General features: G+C 41.7%; 1 protein-coding gene across 8 annotated transcripts in view; it reads right to left on the reverse strand.

Annotated features, from left to right (window-relative positions):
• The window catches only part of LOC110980865 (uncharacterized), a 123,540-nt gene that overhangs the window by 92,243 nt on the left and 16,667 nt on the right, over positions 1-14,630 (reverse strand). For 5 of the 8 annotated variants that reach the window (XM_087138838.1, XM_087138840.1, XM_087138833.1 and 2 more), the window contains exon 2: positions 12,608-12,739. The gene's annotated coding sequence lies outside the window, so the exon portion shown is untranslated. The remainder of the gene's footprint in view (positions 1-12,607; positions 12,740-14,630) is intronic. The other 3 variants (XM_087138839.1, XM_087138834.1, XM_087138836.1) reach the window with 1 other exon arrangement.

Here is a 14,630-nt window from a genome sequence, read left to right on the forward strand (position 1 = left end):
CTGAAAGTCTTTGTAACCACGGTCATCGTGGCGCCCGTAACATAACAGAGGAAATTCCAATACTGTCACAAAAGTATAACCGAAATTTTGACAAACTATACATGTTCAGTGCTTCATATGTGTTGCATGCTCTACAGTCTACTGCATTTCTGTGTGGTAGTGGTATCTGGATATTCCCTTTACACAGATTCTTCCCCAACCACAATGACCAGGTCTACTCTTGAATTTTGGAACTGATGGTTTTAACCGCAGTATAGGTGGCACTCGCATTCCTTCAAATTCTAATCCAAGACAAGAGAAAAAAATACTATGAACCACAATTTACGGTACAGAACAGGTTTAGTCAAACCCTCAAACAAATTCCTGGGCAGTACAAGGTAAGAGGTTTCTGGAAATGAAAACACTAGGGGAAATAGTTCAAAGGCATCTGTCTGTGACACCTGGAAAACAGATAGAGGCCACTTGGTTGGTTTCCAAATCACGTACGCTGAGGCAAACGGCCAAATGAATTAATCTACATCGTTACAAGGAGAGGGAGAACGTGTTGAGTATAATACACCACAGTGCCTACAATGTACATGTAGTTGCATGGCAGTTCTAAGGATAGGACCCTCAAAATGCCAACAGTGTATTCATGGTCAAGGAATGGCTTTTCCATGTCTCAAGGAGAGGAGATGTTGCGAGGATGTGAAACAGATTGTAAGATGCACACATAGGCCCTCCTCTGGAGGTGAACCTCAAGGCCGGATGGGGGGAGGGGAGGAGAAGCAGGAACCATGGCCCTAACCCACCAAAGAGCAAAATCTTTTACTTTTGGGGAAAAAAATGAGATAAAAAGCAATGGGGGAGGGGCTTTTTCACTTCTTCCCCTCAAAAAGCGTATGAGAAACCCAAAATTTAGCCCCTCGCCTCCCAGAAAGGTTGTAAAAGTTTACTCAGTTTGAAATTTTTGGTCCCCCCCTGTCAAAAAATCTTTTGTCCCCCAATATGTGGTTCAATATCTGCCCTTGCAATTATAGGAATTCCACTGTTTAGTGAGGGTCCACTAGTGAACGGTCCACATCTCTGCTAGGATCAGTTCTGTACTTGGTACCCGTACAAACCATGCTCAGATAACTGTTTATGCTATAGCCTAAAGTTTGCATGAACGCACAACACATCTCGTCTTTTGCTCATATCCTGAGTGGTGCACCTTCATGCCACAAAGCAATCTGACCAAACGGTGCTCTGAAAGTTCATGCGCACCCTAAACCACCGGTGCATCTGTTAACTGTACATTGCATATTAAAAAACTACGTGCTCCGCACCTGCTGAGCTTTACCACGAATTCGTTTCTGTGAGAAGTATAGTCAACTCATTTATTTCTGTGGCACCATTGTGGTTTGGAATCCTGACAAAAAGCCAATGCAGAGAGATAGTTTTCAGTGAGTTTAACAGACAACTGAGAAGTTCTGCTCGGGTCAGTTCACTCTGAACTGTCTGTCTGGAATAATATGACTATCATTATTTTTTGGACTTTTGTTCTGTTTGTGAGTTTGGGTTGGTAACCTTAGTTACCCAGTATACTGGATAGAAAGCGTGGGGTTTTGGCAGCTGGTCAGAAAAAAAGTAATTGATGACCAAAAATTGATGGCTGGAGCAGTGGTCAGTGCTGTCAGAAGGGGTTACCAAATGGGGCCGATAATGGGGTCTTTTATATGACTGCACTTTTGGAGGGAATGCTTAAGGTCACAGTTGGACAACACAACTAGGCTATTGGCATGTGTGTTGTTCCATAGGAAAAACAAGGGTTCAACCCTATATCATTTCACAGAACTAACGGGGAAACTACAGCATGTGTTTCCCCTAGTCCTTTGCTGCTTTACCTCAGGGGAGGGTGTAAAATTGTCAGCCTTTCCCTGAAACTAGCATGCGGGCAGAAAAGGAAATGGATTTAGCAAGCCTTCATGAATTTTCTGGGGGGGGGGGGGTTGGTTGGGGAGGGTTTGCGAAAGGTCAGTGAAAACCAGCTTGATTACATCTGGACATTCAAGGAAGGAGAGTTTTGTTGCTGAAGAATCTGGCTATTAGACAGGTCAATGAATAAGTGTTTGCTTAGGTTTAACAAACAATTACCCACAATCAACCAGTCACCTTGGGACCTAGCTGCAAAATGTGGAAAGGAAACATTTTTGGAGGGTGAGGGCTGGCCATACAACAGATGTTTGCAAGCACCACAATGAAATGCAACCAGGACAGTGAGTCTTCAGGATTTTGAGGACAAGGGAGTTTTCTTGGCCTTGGTCGACTGTGATTTAATAAATTGTGCAGAAGATCACTGTCAGCAGATCAGCAGTAAAAAAAAAATAAAAGAACGATGAGGCAGTTGGAAGGATAATGGTGGACCCAGGTGAGGAGAGACACCCATGTGTAGAGAACAGAGTAGCATCCTCAACACTTCAGGCCTACAAAGAGATCGAGCTGTCCTCATATCTGTCAAATGCATGTCCTATATGACTGTCCAAGCAGCTTCATAAAAGCTGGTTTGGCATTTCATTGCCTGGCGCACTACAGATCATAAAAGTAAAGGATGGATGAGAAACCGGACTTGAGAAAACATCATCCCCAAAGAATCTGCGTTCAAACCAGCACTGGGTTTGCAAAGTACATTCTGCAAGGCTGGCATTTATACTTAAATAAAAATGCCCATTTTCTTGGGAATCATTTAGAATTTTACTTAGAGAAGTTAATTGGTGATATGTGTATCCCACATTTTTTCAAAGGCGGCTGGGCAAGCTGGCCTGTGGAAGTTTTTTAATCATCATTATTCGTCATCCCATGAGTTGTTCCTACTGTACCTGCATGGGTTTTGAAGCCGGCTTCTTTTAGGCCAACAATGATCAGTTTCCATTGGTCGTCACAATAAATTAATTTAAGTCAGAATTTTTAACTATGGCTACATGTAGCTCTTGTCTTTGATCACAAGACAACTGTACTGTAATTACCCATACCTCCGTAATGTGAATTAGTTACACTGGCCTCACTCTGGGACTTGTGTTTAAAAGCAAGATGGCCAGTGCAATACACTTAGGTCGTGTCCGAAATGGGCTTCCAGAGCTACGGCTAGGTCTACTGTCTGCGCGTCTCCACGCAATTCCAATGGAGCGAAGACCTAGACCTAGCTCTAGACAAGAGATTCGGATGCAGCCATAGAGTGTCTGCTACACTCTCATTCACTCAATTACATGTGTATACAAACTGCAACCTGAGGAAAAATCTCTACAGCCACATGTAGGGCATATTAAAAACTGCTTGTTTGTACATTTTGATATCTCCCCAAGATTCAATTTACTCCAGATCAGACAGTGACAAGAATGTCCCTGGTTATACAACTGAGCTTGAAATAGACGTGCATGTAACATAAGCTACCTGACCCTAAGAGCACTCAAGAACGAACATGTATTCTCCAACTGAGACGCCTCAAGACACGATTGTTACACTAATCACCTGCCCACCCTTGCTGGTGTACATTCACTTGCCGATCTGGGTCAGCCGACCAGACCTATAAAGCGTCATTAAATCTCCCTCAACCCCCCCTCACCTCCCCCCTCCCTTTGAGGATGGCACAGAAATAAAAATGCGCGCATCACACCTCGGGCTGGCCTTCATCCTTCGTCCAATTACGCCTGATCAAATCGCTAATTCGTTGATGACCTTTGTGCGACAACTGCCGGACGGGCTGCTGTTGGTGTCCCGTCGGCGTGATGGGTCGTCAGAAGGACACCGATAACACTGGCAACAGCCAAAGGTATATCACCAACCGGCGCATGTATGTATGCATGCTGACTGCAATAAGAAGGACTGATAAAAATTCCTTGGCATACTTAAACCCATCTTATGATGATCACACACGTAAGCTCCATGCACAGCAAGCTACAAGGGTCCACATACTGCCTCATATTCTTTTTTTTCAACTGATACATACGTGGACGCTGCAGTGATTCACATTTCAAACATTATGATTCATCATGATTATAGGGCAAACATTTTAAACAAGTCATACACGACTTTAACTTTTCGAACAAGTGAACACAACAGAACATGAACATGTACCAGTGAATGTGCTGTCACAACTTTTCATCTACTGATACCATGCTGAACCCAACAAGGTTATGCAGGATTTCAATGGTCCCTAGGCGGTTAGAGTTAAACAGCACTTTATAACTGGATCTTCAACAGTTAATCACAGTAATACACTATCGGTAGTTATGTGGTAATGGCAATTTAAAAGAAGAAATACAAGTAAATGTAATGTTTGGGGAAAATGAACATTAGGCAAGTGATAAAAAGGCTTGATTAAAAAAAAAAGGGACTAAACAGGGAGTCTCACCCATGCATGCAGCTACTTGGGGTACAGTAAGCACGAGTACAGGTATGGAGTAACATACCAAACATGTAGTAAATTTGGTTTATTTCTGTGAAACATTAATTGGCCCAATACAGCTTATATTCTTTATACTTGACAGGTAAACTCCAACTGTTGTTGGACTACCCAAAACCCTGTACCAAAACTAAATGAAATGAAACGAAAAACGGCAGAACATATTCCGAGTCTGAGTCACCAAAAAATCGAAACAAGGATTTCGTATGAGAAAGGTTCCGGTCATGTACACAAACATGTACATGTACATGTACTTACTTGTACATGTATCTCAACCTATACCGGTATTTCTGCCAAATGTACACTGAAAGCTTCATAAGTGGAAAGATGGTTTAATCTGTGCACTAACAGTACATATGAGAGTACATGTACATGTATGTACATGTACATACACAACAGCCTGTGCAATATACCGTGCGCTCAAATGAAGCTTTGCACAATTTCTGCCTGGCTTTCACAAAGGAGAAAAAAGTGTCCTCCAAATTCACCAGTGAGCTGCCTTTCAACAAACATTCTCCTGCCAAACCAAGTGACACCTTACAACCCCAGGACAATAACCATGACTATCTCCCTTGCTGACAAGTATGGCCACTGCTAGGAAAAGAAAGGAGGAGAAAGGGGCCCTATGATTTGTGGCAGGGCCTGCAGCTACGGACATTATTACCTGTAAGTGTTAGTAAAAGCTATGGTAAAAGTACCCTTACCAGGGCAAGGCAGAGTACTGTAGTGATCTGGACAGTGTACCCTATCAGTACATGGATGGAAAAAATTTACAAGAACACTCCTTGTACCCTGACCAGGTTTGCCTCTGTTAGGCAAGAACTGGACAAGGGAGTTATGGTCATGGTCACTTTAATGACCACCCTCCTAAAACCAAGTGAGGTTTAGTTTCACTGTACTGCTCATTAGCAAAAAACCTGGATGGGCATAGCACATGATGGCCCTTAGCTGGCATCTGGCTGAAAGTGTTCCAGACAAGCACAAGAGGGCGCCAGACATCTTTTACAAGAGTTAGCAAGTTCAAGGTGCTCAGTCTTCCTGACTGTTATAAAGATTACAATCCTATCTCCAGGCCAGATGAGCACTACTGAATGTTTGAAACATCTGCATACATTTATAAGACAAATACATGTACAGACAGAAGTGTCATTTACGTTTCATAAATTATATCCAGAGCAAATACAGCAAAGCAATGGTAAAGTTTGATCTGCTAATATAAAGTGCAGTATGTACACAAATGCATAAATTAAACTGTCCAGATTTTAGGAATTGAAGTTCAAAATTGAAGTGACATCTTCAATCTCCAGTGTTGTTCTATTCAAAGCTCAAAGCATGGAAATATCTGAACAATTTGATTACACTGCAATGACCATCATTACTATGACAAAGAAGACCACCAATAATGAGGCACTTAAGAGCCCTTAAGTGAATACCCTCATGACCTTACAGAGCCCCATCTGATGTCAAAATGCATCCGGGATAAAAAAACAATAAAGCATAAAGAAAGCAGTGAGGGAAGCTTGGGGAGAATATCGAATCCCCCTTGGTGGCAACAAAGTGACCTTCCAACTATCATTTTCTTGTGGGGATATCCTTCTCTTGTGGTAATATCCCGTAAAAACATAAAAGTTAGGGGAGTCGGCTGCACCTGTCATGGGGGCATTGTCATCCAGGGAACAGGTGCGGTAGCCACTGAATTCTTGCACGGTCCTGTCTGTTGCAGTGGAGCAGGATGTCCCCAGGCTGTTTACATGAACCTGGGATGCCAAAACTATCAAAAAGGGCTCAGGGAGGTACGTGTTTGCATTGGTTACCAGTACTTTGTCCCATGGTATGTTACATGTACATGTAAGTTGTTACCCAGATGATGAGCTGGGGGATTCAGACACCTATTTGTTTCAGGTCATTGTGTGACACTAACTGACCACAATGCAAACAGTGGAGTGGATCTAAGAACCCTGATGAAATATGGACTAGCTTTGGGGTCACCTCTGATGCTCTGATGAACTCCCAAGCAGGCCAGTGAGTACATACTGCACCTGTGGTGGGGGGTTTCATTCATCTTTGCTCAGTTAAAGGTACCCTACTTGTATCAGTGCATGAGCGGGTACCTGTACATCAAGTGTATACAATGTACTCATCTGGTACAGTCTCTTGGGGCGGAGACTACAGGACAACTAATACATGTACTGTAAGAGGTTGACTCTGTCAAGACTGCAGGTCCATCTACATGTACATGTACATGTACATGGACACTTACAAAAAGAGGCCAGCAGGATTACATCGGCACACTAACCGTGTGCCAACTCTTGGGCCCAATTTCATGGCACTGGGTAAACAGTTTAGCAGAAAAGTTGTGCTCAATGTAGTTCTCAGCAAGTTTTTCTCACCTGAAGAACTATTTCATGGTGTGGTTGCACTAATAGCTGCACACATAGGAAGATTTCTATTGTAACATCGTTAAGTTAACCAAATTTGTGTGCCTTTTGTCATACTACAGGTAACGTCTTACAGTCTCCATGAAATATGCAGAGCCTCTGCTGACGTAAAATTGAGTGCTTTGGCAGTGTCACGATATTGGATCTTGATCACAACTTGATCAGAGATTCTGGGTAAGCAAGGATGATCACCAATCCATGTAAGAAATACTCTACCCAAGCAAAGAAACCTAACTTCTGGCATGGGATGTACATGTTCGTTAGCCAGGTACGTACATGTACGTGTACATGTACATGTACTGTATGTGCACAGGGTGTTCAGCACACTGAAGTCATTCAGTGGAAATTGCAATTTGCATTGCTGGAAGAGCAAGTCCATTGGTGAAGCTCAACAGTGCCCTCTGTTGGTAATCCCTGACATATTTTCAATGCACTGGCAGTGGGGTGGGGACTGGCCTTCTTCATAAATTCCAATTTGTGTACTTAACTTTTTTTGTCTTTTTTCCATTTCTTTTTCCTTTTGCCAAATGCTCGTCTCCTAATACTAGGAATACTATTAGGACAGAAGAATAAAAGATGAGAGAGCAAAATGGAACATTCTTTTATTTTCTTATCATTTGTGGGGTGATGGGGAATTTCCACTTCATATTCTCAGTAAAGAAATGAACCTGACTACATGGTAATACATCACAATATACATTAAGTTATTTCCTTTCTGCAGAAAAAAGTAGCATTCCATGCTCATCCCTTGAAGAAGTGCATCCCTAAATATCTTTGCTGTGTGCATGTATCTTTGCACTAGGGTATTAATTGGGGTCTAGTGTATGCTAAAGATTTCATGGTATAAAAGTGTACTGAGTAGACAACCTCGATTTTCAAGTTGACCTTTAAAGATGGGACTACATCCTGCAGGGCATGGAGACAAACACAGGTCATAATATGATATAACCTTTCACTTACAGTTGTGTTAAAAAATATCTCGGTCAGAGTTAATTCAGCCATGCAAATCAATACTTCTGGGTCCCACGACGACAGCAGCATTGCAGTATATGAACATTAATGTGATGACGGCACCGTGAATCATATTATGACTACTGGAACCCTGTAAAAAACATCTTGCAACTTTGATCACATTAAGGCTGAGCAGAGTTGATTTGATAAGACTAATCACGGGCTAAATAATTGAGTTGTAACTTAATGAGGAACGCCGAGATTGAAAGGGACCACTTTCATGATGGTCAGATGCATACCAATTAGTCATAACTTCTGTTATCAGTTTTATTTTTACTTCATGGCAATTGCAGCTCTGGGGGCATCTTTTCAAGGAGGGGTTCTACGCCTGTAAGAGTGTGACTGGGGAATGTTGCGAACTAGGACAGCTTTGCAGCAAGTCCCTGCAAAACCTGGCCAATTACGGACAGATCATGGTGAGCTTAACAGCACTGGATTCCACGAAAAAAAGGAATCCCGGGGGAAACTTTTTCTTTACCAATTAGAGCCAACTGCAGTGAAGTTGTGCGACCAAATTATCTGCCAGGAAATTGGATTGAAATTGAAAATTGAGAAATCAGTTTTTTCCTGTTGGGTTGACAAGTTACTGACACCCACAGAGTTAGAGGACTATAGAGCATATGGGAGAACTCTGTACTACATGTACCAACGAATTGTTTGCCACTTGAAATAAACTACATGTGCTATGTACTGTGCATGTACCGTGGCAGGACCCTCAAATGACATAGTAAAGACATGCCAAAGACGCAAGTCTGTCGTAAAAACAAGACAGTAACCTTCACCTTGTAAAATATGATTTGGCAGATGGTGGCTTAGCAGGTTTTTTGTAATCTAATTGAATTGGTATTAAAGGCAAGGAGTTCAAAGAGTACAGCGAGGACACAAGATACATGTAAGCATTTACGTACATGTACATGTATGTACATGTACTTGCAAATCCCAGGATCCAGTATACTGGACAAGGCCACTCTTGCATGTTCCCCACATGGACACAGTTTCCTGAATTATTCAAAGACCATATACATGTATACAATGCACAATGTAAATGTACCGTACATGTACTAGTACATGTAACAGGTACAGTTTCACATGTACCGTACATGTCCCCATTACGTAAGCAATTACAGTAAAAAGTGCCACATTTATCGGAAACAGGGTTGAACGACATTTCACACCTTCAGAGTAAATTCAATTATTAATGCAATCCCCAGTACTCTTAACTTTACATGTATATGGTCTTTGAATAATTCAGGAAACTGTGTCCAGTATACTGTATCCTGGGGATTTGCAAGTACATACATGTACATGTAAATGTACATGTACCAGTATCTCATGTCCTCTCCGTATTCTTTGAACTCCTTGCCTTTAATACCGATTCAATTACAAGCAGAATGCCAAAAACCTGCCAAGCCACCATCTGCCAAATCATATTTACCTGTTTATTCTGTTCCACGTACCAGTACTTCTAAAAAAATTAACCAAAACCAACTAAATGTGTACATGTACATGTATGTACACAGGGGCAGCTATAAATCCTTGCTGGGGCAAGGTTTAGACATGCATGTGTCTCTATTGTGTCCCAATATGTAGGCAGATCGTAACTCTTTTTTCATAACACCCAGAACTTTCATGCCTACTGGTACTAGCACTTTGTTTACACCAATCAATTTGAGTTGATTAAAGTTCTCTGTGGGCATGTTAAAAATTTCATCTTCAGCACAAAACCGTGCACCAATAGCTCCATGCTTGCACCCAGGGGTTACCAAATGTTTCAGTTTAGACAAATGCCAGCACTATAACAAGTGGATGTGGCAAAACCAACAATAAAATTACATGTGTTTATGCTTGCAGAGGATGTCTGTATATATAGTACCTGGTTCAACCTGGGAGGAAAAACTCAAACCTGGGTACCGACGGGTATACGTGTACATGGACATGTACAGGTACGTTAAAAAATAACAAAAGGGTGAACATTCACTTTTACCTGCGGTTCATGAACTTTGCCAACTTTAAAGGACCAACTGCAGTCACATGTACATGTACGGTGCACGTAGTCAGGTCAGCACAGGAAGACTTAAATGTTGCCATTTGCTGGCTGTATGTTATGCCCTTGGGCGAGGCACTTCACTCCAGTTTGCCTCTCTTTACCCTGGAGCATGCATGTACAGGTAAAATGGTTATTGGCATTAAATGGGGAGCAATCTCCCATGGACTGCCATCTCATCCGGTGCAGAATAGAAAGACTCAGTCCTTTCATGCCAAGGGAACTGAAGAAGACACATGCAAACATTGGCCTGATCAGCCACTTTGGCTCAAACCAGTTTGCTGTTTCTGCCTTGAGGGACTATGAGTTAACCGCACACAATTTTTTTGATGTAAGCAGTGTGCCCAACGGACCTCCTACGCTAAAAACCCACCAGTTTCATTCTAACATTTACTGCATCAATATTTTAGCGTCACACATCCTGTATGACTAAATACAAGTTAAGACAGGACACGCGAATGTAGAGAAACTGACCTTTAGCCAGAATTTACGCTCACCTACTTTGATCTTTCAAAATCTCCTACACCACTTTTGGTGGATTTTGAAATATCCAGAAGTTTTACAGTTAAGGGACTGCCTTAATTACATGTACACGAGTACATTTTATTATTCAAGAACCGGTAAAATCTAATGCAATACACTAATACTAATTGAAATGATTTCCACAGAGCTCTTTATACTTGTAACAGTGGATGACATGACTGGTTAAGTTTCCTATTTGTGAGGTCAGTGATCCTGTACATGTAAGTACTGATTTATAAGTCGCATGCACGTAATCAATGTGATTTCAATAAAAGGTGATACACGAGTGGGCCATGATGACATTTGCTCATCCTGTCTCAGAGATGGTCTAGGGGGAAAGCAATCACATCACACTCATCTTCAACTTATCCCAGGCTGCCCGTGTGTCTTCTGAGAATCTGAGATATTTGACCTTTGCTGTGGATGAGGGTATCACAACAGACCAGTGGCTAGACGTGACGGGGTCAGCACACTTTGAATGTGACACTCCATCCTCACAATCTTTGATGTGTCAAGCACTTTCTTTGCACTTCTGCATCTTCTCTCACAAAGGGAGTATCTGACGACACTGACAAGCCATCTTCATGTAATTTCTTCCACATAATTTCAGATTTTATTAAGTTAACCCTAACTCCCTAGGGTGTGTGCAAAATCATATTAATATTGGAGGATTCAGGACTGTTAGGGTTAATGATGTTCTGCGACTTTTTTATGTGACTACATGTACATTTATCTTTCCAATGTCACAATGGTCTTCCTGTCAATGTCTTGGCTTGTCAATGAAAAAAAGGTTAATGTCCCACCATAGAAGTATGCCACTAGGTAACAGCATATGGTAGGTTTCAGATAATCAAGGTCCAATCCTACTGTCAAGAGGCTGTGTTTGTATCGTAACCTCAGTAATCTGTATCACGGTTACCTCAACTATCAAGCACTCCTTTAGCACTGGTTCCTATGACCAGAATCCTAAAGTAAAATCGGGGAATGCTTGAGTGGAGAAACTGGTCCTAGAGCAAGAGAAAACTCCTGTACACAACATGCCAAGTACTACTTGTAGGTACTCATATATATGTGCATGTAACAGACTGATTCATTAACTCCACACCTAATTGCTGAGGCATTTCTTGATTTAGTACCGATATTTCCAATTTATAATGGCACACTGTAATGGCACACTTGCGCGGTGAAAAACAACGAAATCAGCTGCTCTGGTGAAAGTTGCCTGAAGGTTATACTGTGAGAAAAGAAGTTTTCTCAGGTGACCTCAGTATGTCTGATCAAAATCTTATACTGCCATAGTCAAATTAATCGTGCTTATACATTTTGTCTGTTCACTTTATTGGCCTTATTGAATATGGCATATTCTGTTTACCTACTTGTATACGTAGGACTTTCAACAGGCATACAATCCCATACTTCTTCAATCCTGCAAAATCTTCGAAAAACTACTGGCAGACTTTTGTAAGGATCTAAAACCGATAGGATTAACTGGGTGAAGCCTTGTTTGGTTCCCCCCTTCAGTGCCAGGGGGCATGCTCCGTATGCATGCAAATTGTGGTTCGCAAAAAAAATGGCTTCACGTACAAGTACCTGGGGGGGTGAAATTGGACCCATACCCCCCAGGGTGCCTCTGATTGAAGTCAAACCAGAATTATCAGAAGTACAAATCAGGGACCCCAGAGGGCAACTTTACCAACCTATATTTGGGTCCATGTACATGAGCTTATCTTTCCCAGTGAAATGCCTCTGTTCCTTTCTACTAAAATGCAAATGCTGTCAATGTTCTCAAACAATTTTCCGTTAGTATCCATTTATTAAAAGATTACAAATGTTGCAAATGTTTGCAGGCCTGGAACCCAGCCCTGGATTTCAAGGAGACTGGTAACGGGGAGGTCAGTGGCAACCATACCACAGTGTTGCAATCGAGTCTGTCGAAGGTCCTTTGGCAAGTCCAGTCGCAAGTCCTTCCAGCAGACCAATCACAAATAACAGAATGAACAGTGACTACGTTCATGTAAATAGCTTGCGATTTAGCTTAAGACTAGATAATAGACTTGAAGGGACTTGTGACAGACTTGATTATAACACTGCCAAACTATTCGTGTACAGTATCATAAGGCAAGGGTGATGCATACAACCACCGATCCTGAGACAGCAAACACTTTGACTCACTTACTGACACGGGATATCCATTTGGAGGCCTGCTCACATCTGCTATGCTGAGCTCCGTGTTCACAAAACATCTTCATGTAATATGCATTTTTGTGTCACCCATGGCTGACGACTGAAGTGACAATTTCGTATCTGCAGAAAAGGGAGAAGAAAAGTCAGTTTCAGGAATTGGATTATGTAACAACCTACTTAAATAAATTTGTGTATGTGCAACAGCCATAACAGAATAGTTTTTGCTGCTGACATGAACCATAGAACAGATACCCGTACAAACCAATTCAAACAAAAAATAACTACATGTAGGGTAATGTGTACTGTTGAGTTTAGTATTGGTTAAAAATCCTACAAATGGTGTAGGCAATGACAGTTAATGTAAATATGCACATGAACCAAATGCATTTGCTGACTGCATCTACAGGTAGCAAAGGAGTATCCATGTAACGGTATATTAAGCCAGTTGTAAGTTGTGTGCCAGGCGCGCGACAAAATGAACACTATCACTGAGCAACTGCCAGTACTTTTACAAAAGTAGACCATTAAGTGCTATGCATGTGCACAGGGTAAATAACGCACGAGTATCACACACCAATTACTGTGAAAATACGTGTCAATTTCTTTTGGAGTCAACCTTTTCGCATGTACAGGAAGTACAGTAAGACTAATGTAGCTTGAGGTGCAAATATCACGGGCAATAAAAGTTGTTAAAATACTGAATGCAAAGTTTAGACTTAAAGGTCCATGGTTCAAAAGGTGAAGTCCAATCAGCCAGACAAGAAAGCAGAGTTAAGTGGCCATGTTCAGTCTGTGAATACACACGAGTGCAAGTTTCTGTTCAACTCTGACTTAAATCTACTCAGAGAGGGACTGAGAGATGGCATGCTTTAACATACACACACACACGTAGCAAGGATGGTCCTTCGGTAGGGGCACACCATGTGCACACCCAGGCTTATGCACAAATGGCACGGGCAACACCAAGCAACCACAATTATCAGTTTCTGTTTGATTGTACATGTACAGTCTGTGCATGTGCGCCCTGTGTGTGAGCAAGAGTACATGTACAGGTAGTTGGGGCAACTTCCCCACTAGCCTGTCTCTCCGGCACCAGTGAGGGAGTGCGTCAAGTTGGTGGGGGGGGAGGGGGAAGAGAGGGCCCACCCCAAAATGCATGATCTACTGTATATTTTCATGTAAACCTGACTAGTATGTTTGACAAGCTACATGTACATGTACATGTATATTTACAGAAGTCAGTTATGAGTGGAAAATCCCATTCAATCATGAGGTCACACAAACCAAAAAAAAAAACCAAACGTGTTTCCTGTGTATACTGACTCGACCCAGAAATTCAAGTACATGTACAGGCACCGGTAGCATCCTTTTTTTTTTCTTCAAAAAATTAATAAAAATACAAACTTGCACATGTACATGTACATCATCCTTTCTGTTTCATTTGTTTCAGCTGGTCGGCTTGAAAAAGTGGCTTACTTCTGTGTGTTCATACCCACAACCTTCTGCTGTTTAAATTTGGACTTTCCTGAAACAGTGATTTACCATAAATTGCCAATACATGTGCATGTGTATGTACATGTAGTATTAGCCAACTGGCAATCACATGCTGTTGCAAATGAGTACTGGGTCCTACCCAAATGATTTTGGTTAATAACACAAACACGCACAAAAACAGTTTCTGCACATCTGCTCACCTTTTTTTTTTTCAGTGTCACAGGAAACTCCAAGTGACACTGTATAGATCTTCATTTGTTTTGTTACAGTTTAGTCTTGGTACAAAATACTGGACGAGGGTTGATGACCGTGTGATATCCTTTACAGCCCCTTGGTGTGTTACAACATCTACAGCTGAAAATCCCCAAGTGGAGCAATTGATTTGGTGTTTCTCTGCGTCTCTCTACTGTTTCCTTTGTCGATGGTTTCATTCCCTCAAATTGTTAATGGGTACGAGACGGGTACCTATACCGGTAGGTGTAAAAAGGCACATTCAGTACTCTGTACAATGCTGGAG

This window comes from Acanthaster planci, linkage group LG07, assembly GCF_054643075.1.
Source record: "Acanthaster planci isolate LZ-2023a linkage group LG07, COTS_SCS, whole genome shotgun sequence".
In the NCBI taxonomy this organism is placed as follows: Eukaryota; Metazoa; Echinodermata; class Asteroidea; order Valvatida; family Acanthasteridae; genus Acanthaster; species Acanthaster planci.